This window comes from Podarcis gaigeae (genome assembly GCF_964106915.1).
Source record: "Podarcis gaigeae genome assembly, chromosome: 3".
NCBI lineage: Eukaryota > Metazoa > Chordata > Lepidosauria > Squamata > Lacertidae > Podarcis > Podarcis gaigeae.
Genome location: NC_139680.1, coordinates 78,012,894 through 78,028,265, shown reverse-complemented (window position 1 = coordinate 78,028,265; position 15,372 = coordinate 78,012,894). Strand labels below are relative to the sequence as shown.

The 15,372-nt window shown below is 39.5% G+C and overlaps 1 protein-coding gene across 1 annotated transcript in view; it reads right to left on the bottom strand.

Moving 5' to 3' along the window:
- Window positions 1–15,372, bottom strand: part of FMN2 (formin 2) — a 162,720-nt gene that overhangs the window by 61,977 nt on the left and 85,371 nt on the right. The gene's annotated exons all lie outside the window — the stretch shown is intronic.

The following is a 15,372-nucleotide window of genomic DNA, read 5'->3' as shown; positions in this document are numbered from 1 at the left end:
ATCAACGAAAAAGGGAGCACAAATAAAATTGGGCATATGACCACCCTACTCCCAATCTGATCTCAAAATTATTTCAGGTATGTGCTCTGCTCCATTGGATTAACACTGTGTAGGGATATGACTAGGGTCTTTTCTGTCACCAGTACTCTTATTTTTATTTTTATTAAAATCTGATCAAAGAAAGAGCAGGTTTGAGCAGGTTTGAGCTGACAGATGAAAAGGCAGGAGTTTTATGGAAAACTACAATGGTATATAATTTTCTCCTTTCATCCATTTAGTTTTCCTTGTGCTTTCTATTGTGTGTGTGTGTGTGTGTGTGTGTGTGTGTGTGTATATGTGTGTGTGTGTGTGTGTGTGTAGGAAAAAAGGGGAAATAATGAAGGAAGAGTAACTAACAGTTGTGGGAGGTCAGGCAGGGGAAAGCTCAGAAGGAGCTCAGGCTTGCAAGAGAGGTTTTTAAAAAATGTAAAAGATTTCTTTGGCTATGCACAAAGCAAGAAGAACAAGCAAGGGGAGAAGAAAAACGCTATTAGGTGACAGTGAGAAGGCAGAATTGCTCAATACAGTGGTAAGTTTCAGGTTCGGGTGATAACAGAATAAACGATGCAAGGAGTGAATTGAAGCCCAAGATAGGAAAAGAGGGAGTAAGGCAACCCCTAGCTACTTTAAATGAATTCAAATCTCCAGGGCCTGATGAGCTGCACCCAAAGGAGCTTGTGGATGTAATATCAGAGCCTCTGTCTACAATCTTTGAGAATTCTTGGAGAACAGGTGACGTCCCTGCAGACTGAAAGGAGGCAAATGTTGTCCCCAACTTCAAAAAGGGGGAAAAGAAGACAACCCAGGTAACGGTTGACTAGCGAGCTTGACATCAATAGCAGGAAAGGTTCTAGTACAGATAATTAAACAGTCAATCTGTGAGCATTTAGAAAAGGATGCTATGATTACTAAGACACACCATGAGTTTCTTAAAAAAAAAAGTAATAACATCTCTTTTTTTGATATGAACTAGAAGTAGTGCTATTTTTCTAAAAAAAGAGGTGCTGGAATTCACCATGAATGCATCCCTTGTTCTCTTACAATGGCAATGGCACCCACTTGAGAGGTGCTGGAACTCAGATCTGGTGAGTTCTGGCTGAAAAATAATCCCAGTTACAAGCTTGGTGGATCAAGGGAATGCTGTGGACATAGTTTATTGTGATTTCAGCAATGCTTTTGAGAAAGGTTCCCCAGAGCAGCTGGTAAAATGTGGATGGGTGAGGTAACTGCTAGGTGGATTTGTAGCTAGTTGACTGACCGAACCCAAAGACTGCTCACTAATGATTCCTCATGAACTTGGGGGAAAAGTGACAAGTTGGATGCCACAGGATTTTGTCCTGGGCCCATTGTTGTTCAACATCTTTAGAAACAATTTGGATGAAGGTATTGAGGGGGTGTTCATCAAATTTTGTAGATAATACCAAACTGGGAGGGGTAGCTAATGCTGCCAAAGACAGAATCAGGATTTAATGTGGCACTAATAGATTGGAGAACTGGGCTCAAACTTAACAAAATGAATTTCAATGGGGACAAATGTAAGCTTCTACATTTTGGCAGGAATAATTAGTTGAACAAATATCAGATTAGGGACACCTGGATTGCCAGTACTACATGTAAAAAGAATCTAGGGGTCTTCGTAGACAACAAACTGAACATGAGTCAACAGTGTGATGCAGCAGCAAAAAAAGACTAATGCTATTCTAGGTTGCATTAACCTAGAATAGTCCCACTCTGTTCCACCTCTGTCAGACCACACCTAGAGTACTGTGTCCAAGTTCAGATAACCACAAGTTAAGAAGGATATAGACAAGCTGCAATGTGCTCAAGAGGAGGGTGGCCAAGATGACCAAGGGTCTGGAAACTGAGCCTTATGCGGAACAGTTGAGGGAATGGGGTATGTTTAACCTGGTAAAGAGGAGACTGAGAGGAGATGTGATTTTCATCTTCAAATATTTAAAGGACTGCTACACAGAGGATGGAGCAAGCTTGCTTTCTGCTGATGTGGGTGTGAGGACCAAAGCAATACCTTCATATTAAAATAAAGTCGATTCCGATTAAACGTCAGGAAGAACTTGCTGACAGGAAGAGTTGCTCAACAGAACAGACTCCCATGAGAGGTGCTGGATTCTCCTTCCTTGGAAGTTTTTAAGCAGAGGTTAGATGGCCACCAGTTGTGTTGAGCTAGTTGAGATTCACGCTTAGCAGTAGGTTGGACTAGATGACCCTCTGGGTCCCTTCCAACTCGACTATACTGTGAATCTATATACTTTTTAGGTAAAATGTGACCAGGAAAGCACCCTAGCTAGCATTTCCACTGGCTATTCCTGACAGAATACTGACAGCAGATTACATTATCCTGTATAAATCAGTACCCTTCACTGTTTCTAAATGATTCTGTGTATACACCTCAAGATTAGAGACAATATAATTCATGCTCATTTGTTTCTCATTGCTGTAAAGCATTCAGTGATAAAATGCAGTGTCTGGGACTCATCACATTTCCCCCCTACAGGTCTGAGACATAATTTTAGTTACAGTATAATAAAAGAATATATAAATAAGGAAACGTTGATGTTGATTGCACTGAACAGGGTCCAGTGTGTATGTAGAGATTGGAGGAAAGAATTTTAGCAGATGAAAAGAACATTCATTCATTTTGGAATGTACTAACTTCCTAAGACAATCAAGTTTCTCTTTTAGCTTTCTTTCAAACCTTTGTTTTGTTTTACTCCTTCCCTTTTCTAATTTTTGACTGCATGTATTTTAAAAGTTACCTGGTTATAACTTTTTTCTTTCTTTCCATTCCCTTTCTTTGTGAATGTCACACTGGTTCAAGAAATAAATAAATCCAAAACCAAACACATAAACGTTAAATTATTTAGATGGGAGTAAATTAAAAGTCTCACAAAACCACCACAAAAAACCTTTCAGCATTTCTCACTTTAATATGCCACTATAAACCAACCTCTAAAAAATGGTACCAAATACCGAGGGGCATTTTCAGCCCACATTTTATACTGATATACTGCAACATCTGGAGGGTCACAGATTGCTCATGCCTGGCAAAAGCAGACCAAAGTAGTTAATCAATCCAGAACTTTCAATGATGGTCTCAACTCACTGAGACTACAGGTATTAGGTGAAATGGGCTAAACACAAGAGAGGAGAGGAATATAACTAGTACCAGTCAGCATAAAAAACTGGGATGGAGGAAGAGGAGAGAGGACCTAGGCATCATACGATACACTCATTTTCTATCTTGAAGGAGAAGAGATTATGTGTACTTTAATCACAACCCATTCTTCTAGATGAAAAAAGACTTTTTGCTCGTTTCAGTGATATTAACAAGATCCATCCCACTGCATAGACAACACTGACCATAATAATGAATCCTGTGGAAGTCAAAGGGATTTAAGCATCTCCAGCATTCAAGGGTGGCTTGCTGAAAAGTACTAGTTATTCGATAGAGTCCCTAATCACAGGTTTTTTTAAAAAAACCAATTGTGTTCAAAATAAGAAATCTAAAGTTATTGGATAAAAATATGCTTTCCCAAATATTCAAAAGGCAGACAAATGCCTTTAGAAGCAGCCTATCCTCTAAATACAGGATGTGCACTTGTATAAAAATATTCTGTTTTTAAAGTGCTTCTGCATTTTTTTAGCTGTTTGTCTTGTGTTTTCCCCTCTCAAAAGTTAATTTTTGTGTTTCAAGATACATGACAGCTTCTCTTCTAATTTTTCAAGTTATTAAGATTACCTAAGAATTACTTAGAGAGCAACATAACACTTTTGATTGAATGCTTTTATGAGATAAGAAAATGTATGGCAAACACAGTGGTGCCAGGCCTGTATACTTTCAACTGCACAGGTATGCAGGAGAGTGTATATATTTCAGAGAGCTGCTTATAAGTTCGCTTATAAGGACACCATGAACACGGTTCTCTGCTTTTATGAAAATAGCTTAATCTAGAAATAGCCTTTAAAAAAATAGCATTAAAAAGAACTATACAGACATTCAGGTCTGTGGAGGGAAAGAACCTGGATTGTTCAAAAATTCATAGCCAGTGTGTGCAGGCCTTGACAAAGGTAAATGATAGCTGACAAATTTCTAACCCAAAAAGCAAAACTAAAATAAAATGACTAATTCTTATTTATTTCTACACTTTAAATTATGTACTATCATTTTTTTTCCTTTTTCTTTAAAGAGAGATTATATGAACACGAACACCACCCTCCTCTGCAGATAAGAGACATTTAATTCCACCCGCAACATAGACTGTCCTAACACCCGATATATATTGACACTGCTGCTTCTCTTGCCTGCCATGCACCTAAACTTGTGGCCATGTTGATGTGGGGGCAGGTGAACAAATAACTGAAAATGTATTTCCAGCTGAAGTGACTCTTCATGCTTTCTTTCTCCATATTTTGGAAATGTGGTCTACATTTTATTTAAAAATAGTATAAATGGCACAACTGGTTCAGTGGCTCTAGAGCAGCGGTTCTCAACCTGTGGGTCCCCAGATGTTGTTGGACTACAACGCACATCATCCTTGAGCTCTGATGGGAGTTGAAGTGCAACAACCTCTGGGGACCCACAGGTTGAGAAAGACTGCTCTAGAGTCTAGGAATTATATACTCTACCTGCCATTTATGGGCTTGCACTCCCTGTAAAGAAGAAGGTTCTTGGTCTGGGGGCACTACTTGATCCAAGTTGATCCATTGACACTTGAGTCAATGGAGGCTCAAGTGTCCCTGGTGGCACAGAGTGCTTTTGGCCAGGTATGGCCACTCCTGAACAGAGACCAATTGGCCACAGTAATCCATGTCCTGATAACCTCCTGACTGGATTGCTGTAGTACACTGTACGTAGGACTGCCCTTTAAGATTAACTTGTAAGCTGCAGCTTACATTTCCATTCAGAATTCAAGGTACTGGTGATGAGTTATAAAGTCCTGAATAACTTGGAACTTTAATACTTGAAGAACAATATTTCCTTACATAGTGCTGCCCAAGTGATAAGCTCTGGTAGGGAAGCTTTTCTTAACGTATGCTGCCAGGAGGTATAACCTATGCAGTGACATGAGAATGTGCCAGTGTCCCAAATGCGGAACTCCATCACTTCTGAAATTTGACTGGTGCCTAATCTTTTAGTACTTAGACACTAGCTTAAACATGGCAAATCATTAAGCCTTGGGAGGCTGTTGATGTTCAGTTAGAATCTATTTTGCAGTTTTATGGCAATCTGTAATGTGAATTTTATCTGCTCTTTTTTTGTTGCAGGTTGTTACTTTAAATTATTTTATTGTTCCCCATCCTGAGATATTTGAATAAAGGGTGGGTTATACTTTTTTTAAAGTGTACTTTTTGATACAAGTAGGCTCCTCTTCTATAAATAACAAATTATACTGCTTCATTTTGCAGAATTATGATGAACACTGACAATATCCATACAAGGGAGATGCTCACAGATGCGTTACAACCATTCTACTGTAATGGCAGAATGAAAGACCAAAGAGCATTATGTTTGGAGATTGGTGAATGTCATGTAAGAAATTGTTACTATCATTATTATTAATTTTACCCTGCTTTTATACCACTGGGTCCACAAAGCTGCTAAAATACTTTTGAAGATACAGTAGAAAAAGATCAAGGCAATTTAAAAAATGCACTTAAATATGAGTAATGAGCACACAGTTACTAGTAGCATTGATATCTAGTCTCTTCTTTTTTGTTATGGGGATATATGATTTGGCAGAGGGGTAAGGGATGACATGGTGCAAGATTCAATCCACGCCCTGTGCATGCTGTTGGGCACATCCCTCTCTCATGGTGAGAGGTAATTCTGCATGCATGAAGAAGAGGAAGGAAGAGTTCCATGGTGTACTATGTCATGCCCACCAGTCCACAGCAATAATGTTACAATGATATAGATTTTAATTCAAATGCTGTAAAATAGGAGGTATTTTTAGTATAAACATTTCCAATGCAGGCATCTTGAGTAAACAAGCTTATATAAATCCAAAGACATAAGTTACTGATTAAATCAGCCAAAACTTCATACACCTATACAGTTTGTTTATAAAATTTGTGCAAGTTAAATTTTTAGAGAACAAATACATTTTGTTTGAGTCAGTGTGTCGCCTTCTTGTCTGGGGAAAGGGAGGGGGGAAAATGAGCCCAGTGTTGTAATCCTTTCAGAATAAAATGTTTAAATGCAAACATGATTACCATTGTAGACTGTTTAATCTAGAGAGATTATATTGCAGTTCTATTTTTGAGAGTTTTGTTGATATGACCATACAGAGCCCTTTAGTGCTTATCTTAATTATTTAGGTAAGTTTTATTTCAGTTTGGCAAGTGATAAAAACATTGGTGAAGAAAAGAGGAGGTCACTCTCAAAGTGGAATGTATCCTTTCTGAAACAAAGTGTCCAGATGAGAACAGTTCTACCAAATCTGCCTGTTTATGGGTTTCTAAGTAAAATAAGATTTAATTCCTTTTCAAAGCATCTCAGTTCATCTCAAAACAAATTTGATTCTGTACTTTTTGGTGGCAAGGAAGATCTGCCATAAAGATCACCTGCCATTTTTGACAGCAGTGGCGGTTGCAGCCTGGCAGGAGAGTTGGGGAAAGTGTTTCCTGTCCACATGGCCAGCTGGTGCTTTCATTGACCAGTCGTGGGGGCCGATGGGATTTTCCTCCAGATCTTATGATGTATATGGTTGTGACTTTTTGATGTTTTGCTTATTGTTTATGACTACTTTTGTTATGTTTGTAGTTACTAATTTTTTATATGTTGTAAGCTACCTTGAGCACAGTTTTAACTTTGCAGAGATAGCATACAAATATGATGACTGATTGATCCCCTCAAAGTTGAGAGGCCTCTGGGGCAGCACTCCATGAAGCTCAAAGGACTGCCACTGCAGACATACAAGCTGCTTGAAAAGATAACACATGAAACATTAAAATATTTTCTAAGATACTAGTACAGTGGTACCTCGGGTTAAGAACTAAATTCGTTCTGGAGGTCCGTTCCTAAGCTGAAACTGTTCTTAACCTGAGGTATCACTTTAGCTAATGGGGCCTCCCGCCGCCACCACATGATTTCTGTTCTAATCCTGAAGCAAAGTTCTTAACCCAAGGTACTATTTCTGGGTTAGCGGAGTCTGTAACCTGAAGCATCTGTAACCCATGGTACCACTGTAGTAGATACTACTAAGGTGAAGCCTATTCTGATTCTCAGTTATTTGCATCAGTTATTCCCCAGATACATGAACTAGTAATGTGAAAAGTGGATCGAGGTGTTAAAAAGGGAGGGGGACCTTCAACTGCTATTTAAAATTGGGGGCAAAATATATATTCCACTGCAAACATTCTTAATGGCATCGACAACCCAGCAGTAGAAAATGGCTATGGCAAAAGGGGTAGCAATTACACAAAGAAAAGAGGATGGAGGAGTTGAAAATGATGCCCACAAATATATAAAACATGAAAGGAGTTGTAAGCATGATATTCACGCTACCATTACGGAACAATTGCCAAATGACACAACTGGCAAGCACCGCATTGTAGTACCATTTATGAGGCAATGCTGAATGCCTACACAGTTCCTGTCATCTGGAGTTTAGGCATGATGCATGACTGAGTCAGCTAATTAAGCTATTTCAATTCTGCTGTTACATAGCAATGCTGCTAGCCTACTCTCTGCTACTTTGCACTTTCACTTCCAATTAAGTATTTTAACATGATTATGTGAACAACAAAGTGGTACCATATCAAACACCATTCCTTCATAAGTTCAACATGATCAGAACAATCCAAGTGGGAAGAAGGCAGGAAGAAATGAAGGCAGATGAACAGCCATGCTGGGTGTATGGCAGCAGGGTGGAAGGGAGGAGGAAGCCATGTTTTAACTTCCTTCCTTCCCACCCACCCACTTTCTGGTATCCTCTTTTTTACTTCAAATGACTTCCCCTCCTATTTGTTTTCAAAGGGAGGGAAAATACACTCTGTGACTGGCACAAACAGGTCAAGTGGTATCATTAGGCCAACTAGGCAGCTGATTAGGGTGCAGACCTTTGAGGAGCCGAGTTTTATATAGATTAGCTTTTGTGATATTTGTTATAAATTTCTGATGTTTTTATTTATTTTTATTTTGTAGTTCGATTAATTTTATCATTTCTACAAGACATCTGTTTTTGAACATGAAGATAGCACTTGGGGGGGCAGGTAGCTTGCCTAGGTTGCAAGATAACCTAGCCCTGGCCCTGGGCATATATTTCCCCCCATTTCAGGGATGTGTTCAGGGAATGGAAAGTTTCTGGGTCTTTTGGAGCCTCCAGCCAATGTGGCCTGGCACACCCTCTTCTCTTTTAACATCAACTGATGCCAGAGCCCTGCGATGAGTAAGGCAAGGATCACAGAGCCAGGATGGGCTGAATGAGGTTGAATATGCTTCCCTTTGAGTTTGGAAATCTACTTCTGCCCTTGGAGGAGGAGGAGATCCAAAACATAATACAGCCCCTGGGGCACCCACCCAGGGAGAATAGGACTGCTGCTTAAGAGCATTAAACTACAATATTCAGCCCAAAACTAAACAATGAAATTACTATCAAATGTAGGTTGATCTTATACAGAAGTGTTGCTAGAAAATTAACCCCAGTTTTACAACCAGCACATAAATCCAGTTTTCTAGTGTGTTGATTTATTACAATATGAAGAACTACATTGTTTCTCCTTATTATTCCAGAATATTAACTGAGAACAGGCTTAGAACTGCTACATTTTAATTATTTCAAATTGTACCACATGATGCCTGAGCAAATTAGAAAAGCAGACTCCTTTCCTAATGAAATAATGCATTGGAGATACTTGTAAACACTAATCATGCCATGTGGGAAATGTCTTGAAACAAATGGTTTGGCTGCATGGGCTTGTCTGTATTTTACTGTTTAATCTGGTCATTCTACATGGAAGCAGACTGTGTTCTGGGACCTTGTGATCTTCCCTTTTCATATATGCCAGATTCACTCATCACTCTCATGGGAGCATTTGAATAATAATACAGCTTTGGGATTAGAGAAACAACATAAGGCATTATACCATTTGTACAAGGGTTTTGTCAGGATACTGCTTCATGGGCATGGTGGAGCAGAGACAGGTCTGCCATATTTTGAAGAGCAAAAAGGAGGACACATTTGCCAACTTCTACTTTTAACTATGGGTTGCTATAACGCCTCTACGCATGTGTCCTGGAAAAAGAGGACACATGGCAACCCTATAACCTGAACCACAATTCCATTATTACATATTACTAAAGTCAGACAAAAGTTATTCATGGACAGAGACAGATTTACACAGTAATTCATGTGTAAATCATGGCTAGAAAGGTTTTTGAAGCATTTCCATGAAGTGAATATACCACAAGTGACAATGGCTCTATCGTACCACTTTCACTTCTCTGAAAAACTTTAATTCATCTCCAGACAAAGTAATTTCAATCTTTCCTATTCTGTAATGGATCCCTGTAAAAATGTTACCAGTTCTGATCAAAGCACCAGAAAGTCCACTGACATCAACCAATCTAGAGTGTGGGTTTATACTAAATAATAGAAAATGTATACCTAGAGGAGCTTTACCAATCATTACCAGGTGCACTGTGCTTCACATCATTGGCTGTTGAAGGTGGAAGCTAAAAGCATGACTAGGCCATATTTTACACCATGTTAGCATTATCAGGAAGAAGAGAGAGGGAAATATGGGTTTAAACATAATTAAATTCTTTAAAAAGAAAATGATAGTTTGTTTTTATTCTAAAGCCCTGCACTAATTAGAGATCTTACCAGTTTGCAATTATCTGGTTCAGAATATAAATTTGTCCAACTTTTAATACTCAGATGAATTACAAATTCTGGGTGATTTCCCCCAATTATTCTTAGGCTCAGAATATGAAACCAGATTCTTTATGGGCTCAGTGTTCAGGTTGACCAAGCTGCTTTAGATGTGCAAAAAAGTTATTGAATGTAAACCCCTCAGTTTAGATCAAGGGTTGTCAACCTGGTCCCTACCACCCACTAGTGGGTGTTTCAGGATTCTAGGCGGGCAGTAGGGGTTCTATGGCACAAGCTGAATCCTCCTTCCATCGAGCACTGGTGGGCGCTAAGGAAATTTTACCATCAAGAAAGATGCATTAGTGGGTAGGTAGGTATAAAAAGGTTGACCACCCCTGGTCTAGATGGACTGCAATTTAAAGAGCATTGCAATACAATATTTCAGCCCAGTCTTTCAAGTGCTATGAAACTCCATGAATGACCAATTTAGGTGTTGTGTATGCTCGCACACAGAAATGCAACTCTCACTGACTGTTGTGAACCACATCTTTCTGTTTGGTGAGTATCTTCTCTGTATTTGAGTGAATTCTCTTAACTGTCTCTGCTCTCTCTTTGTGTGTGTGTGCGTGTGTGCGCGCTTCCAGGTATGTTTGTTTTGGCCTGGAGCAGTTGGATTCCCAAGTGGTCTTCCACCATGTTAGCTTCCCAATGGGCAACACGATAAGGCACGTGTACACAGCACCACAAATATGCATTTGTTAACATTGTGAGCCAGAAAGGAACTCTCAGAAACAGTCAGGTATTCCCTGAGATGTTCATTAAGGAAAGTTGCAAATGCAATTCTCAATCTAAGGTAAAGGTAAAGGGACCCCTGACCATTAGGTCCAGTTGTGACCAACTCTGGGGTTGCGGCGCTCATCTCGCTTTATTGGCCAAGGGTAAATCCACACTCCTGTTACTAACTTAGATGTATGTGTGGAAATAAGATTTATTGTAGTGTGTACCGTGGGTGGATTTTGAATATAGCTCAGCTTAATTTATAGCTGAGATATGGAAGGTCTTACTGTATTTCTTGGATAATAAAGACAACAGTATATTTTGGATTTTAAAAGTCTATGTATATATATTGCAGTTTTTTAATATTATGATTAGGTAGAAAGAGATAGAGAAGCTATCTCCAATGCAAGGCTAAAACTTCTTTCAGTCATAAATTATAATGTCACAAGTTTAACCAAAAGAACCCTGCCTGTACTTTTTATTTCTACAAAACAATGGGTGTCAAACCAAAAGGAGCAATAGAGACGCCATAATGATATTGTCCAGATGGAACAGTAATGATAATAGTAACATTTCACTCCGGAAATATTACTTCTCAAAATATGCATGGTTGGAAAATGCAATAACCTTGATCCTGTCACAGCATGAATAGCTGAAACAATGACAGACGCTAACACAGCATTTAAGATTTTTCCATGCATCTATTATTACTCAAAAGAGACAATTCTGCTCTGACATCCACTTCCACATGGAAGAGAGACACCAAGCACAATTTTGGTGTGGAAAGAAGTGTGACATTCATTATTATTTTATTTGGCAGGGGAGGGGGAGGATTTCAATTATGTGTGGTTCATTAAAAATAATAATAACATTACCATTTTATTCAGTACTGAAATAATTAATTCATTATGATCAGCCCTGCCATGAGCCCCGGGGAGATGTATTGGCAGGGCTGGTCATGGGGGTGGAGAAATGGGGCAATAGTGAAGAACTAGATCATGGGGAGGGGTCCAGTGAGCTAGGAGGTCCTGATCTAGATGATGAAGAGGAGGCAAACAGGCTGCCAGGAGGAAGCCCCTCCCTGATGGCGGGACGCCATATCTATGTCACAGTAAGAATTGCACGTGAGAGCAGAAACCGGAAGCAAAGGAAAGTGCTGGTGTTGGAACACAACAGGAAGACAACAGGGAAGGAGAAAAAATATTCCACGCAGAACCACATTGGATTAATCCCCTTGAAAAATTAATGGTTGGAATATACAAATGCGATTGTAAGTCATAAAAGGCAGTGGCTGTGAACCTGAAGGATCAAGATCCGAATTATTGTCTAAGGATTAATTAAGAGCTACTGCAGGACTTAGATAATTATTCCTTGAACCCCAGAACATGGGAAGTCACCAAATTATGTATGATTCGGCATTGGTTTTTAAATTTTTTTATTGAAATTTGGAATTGTTAATGTGGTTTTATTGGATTGTTAAAATAGAAAATTAATAAAAATTATATTAAAAGAAAAGAAGTGAACCCCTCCCTTAGTGACAGCTGATGCCCAGGTCATTGTGGCAGAGCACACCAACTTGTCTGCTGCTGCTTCCCGTCCACAAAGTTTCCTCTTAGAAGTGATCATCGCAAGAAATTCCAGCCACCTCATATTTGCTTATTTCTGTCCCCTCAATATTGTAGCAATATTTGAAGTGCTGCCCTGGGGTTTCCAAATGAAACTATTCTCCCCACCGCCATATAAACAAACAGATTCTTTACTAACAAAGTCACATAATTAATCCCATTCATGTCATTGCTTTGAATTGGAGTAGGAGGATACGAGTATTCCCCCCATTCCCGAATCTTCAGATAGACTTGGTTCTTCTAATTTTGGCCAGAAGAACTCAGGTAATTTCAGAGTTAATCCAAGGCGATCTTTTGAGTGTTCACTCCACCTAGCAAACTGGTGGATGATGTTAATTAGCTCTGGATCGGGATCAATCTTTATTTCGTTTCATTATTATAACATAGAATATATGTTCTAAGGTATACAGAATATACAGTGTAAATTATTACATTAGTAAAATCCCCGTTTTCCATTCTGTATGTATCTCATTCTGCTATTGTGACTTCCCTCCACCACAGCACGACATCCGCTGATATATCTTGAACTTGTCATTGTGTTATATATATTAGTTACTTTGGCCCTCAGAACAATCTTACAATAATTTTTTCCACTCCTTTACGAACTTAGTCCATGCATATCAATAAATCTGTTTTGGAATGATGTCTTTCATATATTCTTCTAAGCAGTTTCATTCCTTCTTAAGTTTTTGATTCAATTGAAGTCTAATGGCTGCTGTCATTTTAGGCAACTCTATGAATTCAAAGCTATGGTTTCCTCAGTAGTGATGTATGGAAGTGAGAGCTGGACCATAAAAAAGGTTGATGATTTGATGATTCTGAATTATGGTGCTGGAGGAGACACTTGAGAGTCCCATGGACTGCAAGAAGATCAAACCTCTCCATTCTGAAGGAAATCAGCCCTGAGTGCTCACTGGAAGGACAGATCATGAAGCTGAGGCTCCAATACTTTGGCCACCTCATGAGAAGACTCCCTGGAAAAGACCCTGATGTTGGGAAAGATGGAGGGCACAAGGAGAAGGGGACGACAGAGGACGAGATGGCTCGACAGTGTTATCGAACATGAGTTTGACCAAACTACGGGAGGCAGTGGAATACAGGAGTGCCTGGTGTGCTCTGGTCCATGGGGTCACGAAGAGTCGGACACGACTAAACGACTAAACAACAACAAATGAATTCACATAATTAGTTTAATCAATCCTCTATTGAGGGGACTTTGTCTTTCTTCTTGCATCCCAGGAAAGGAAAGGAAGAGAGAATCTGCCAGTTTTAGCACTAAAACGGTCTATAGGGATTTTTTTCTTGATTAAGTAAAGGTAAAGGTACCCCTGCCCGTACGGGCCAGTCTTGCCAGACTCTAGGGTTGTGCGCTCATCTCACTCTATAGGCCGGGAGCCAGCGCTGTCCGCAGACACTTCCGGGTCACGTGGCCAGTGTGACAAGCTGCATCTGGCGAGCCAGTGCAGCACACGGAACACCGTTTACCTTCCCGCTAGTAAGCGGTCCCTATTTATCTACTTGCACCCGGGGGTGCTTTCAAACTGCTAGGTTGGCAGGCGCTGGGACCGAACGACAGGAGCGCACACCGCCGCGGGGATTCAAACCGCCAACCTTTCGATCGGCAAGTCCTAGGTGCTGAGGCTTTTACCCACAGCGCCACCCGCATCCCTCTTGATTAAGTAGTTTGGAGCAAATGAAAATTAGAAGCTGATTTAGACTGTGCAAAGATACGTAGAAAGGTAGGCATGTCTGCTGGGCATTCAGTATCCAGTCCACTATCTGCACACCTTTCAATACTCATCACAAACTGCTCACTCTTAATCTATTATGGCTCATCAAACTCTTTGTATCACCACAGAATTATGTCCAACAGTTTCGAACAATGTTAGTTACTCATAAATACACACACTTCAAGAAAACGAACTGAGTACGGAGAACAAATGAAGGGAAATATAAAAATACTGCAAGAGACTTTGTAGGATAGAACAATTACATGCACTTAATCCTAATAGGATAAAAGGTTAAGCACAGTATTGCTTGACCCCTTCAGTGACTGACATTCATGCCATATTATTGTTAGCGTTGCATGTTAAGCAAGCAAATTTTCAATCAACTTGTGTTGGCTTTACCACAGACCCAGATGTTAGGCGGACTCCTTTGTTCATAAGGTTCTCATTATTAACTCAAACCAAGCTGAATATTTGACTGAAGGAAAGGACCATATCATTGTTTTCAGATTTCATTCTATGACTTAACTGAACTACATCTGCCAGCTTTTGAAATACCAAGTACTTCTTGGCGCCAGTACTGGCGCCTCAATCTGTGACTACCAGCCTAAATGCTTCAGCTTGGGGAAGTTTAGTAACCATGAAAATAACTTAGCAAAAGCTTAAGTTGTGATTAAAAGTTACTCAGAAATTGATGGTGCACACCAACATTTGCCCTGTGCGTAATTTCTTCCACAAAATAGAGCAAATGGAATTCACAATTAAAACAGGTAGGCTAGAAAAGTCAGAAAGATGTTTTCATGATTTATGAAGTCTGCAATATACTTGAAACCATATTTATTTAATAGGTAAGCTGGCACTATACAACTCCATCCCATCTGCTTTAAATCTATTATAAGGACTTAGGAGGCATGAAGAACACTGCAAGTATAAATATAGCTCCACTTTTCACCTTTTTGCAAAGCCATCCTTTAATGTAAATAGGGAAGGAGGAATTACAGTCACCCCCAAAAGATGTCTCCTGATATAAAACTTTCAAGGTTGTGCTACCAGTAAGTCTTCAGAAAGTATTATTGCAAAACACAATGCACTTTATAAGGAAAATGAGAATTTTAGTTTAAAAAAAGAAAAGTGCTCATAGTTAAAGCCACCAAGTGTTTAAACTGCAGTGATACTTCTTGTAAACTGGAATCAACAATGCTTTTTTTCTAAACAGGCAGGAGAGAAGAGTATTTAACATTCTAGAAACCTCTGCATAGCAGAATGAAGTGCCTAAACTCTCATTCAGTTCATTGAGGTCCACATAGGAAACATATGAGACCTTAGATTTCAATTTCAGGCTGTAGGCTGATACAGTATTCAGTCAGTTCT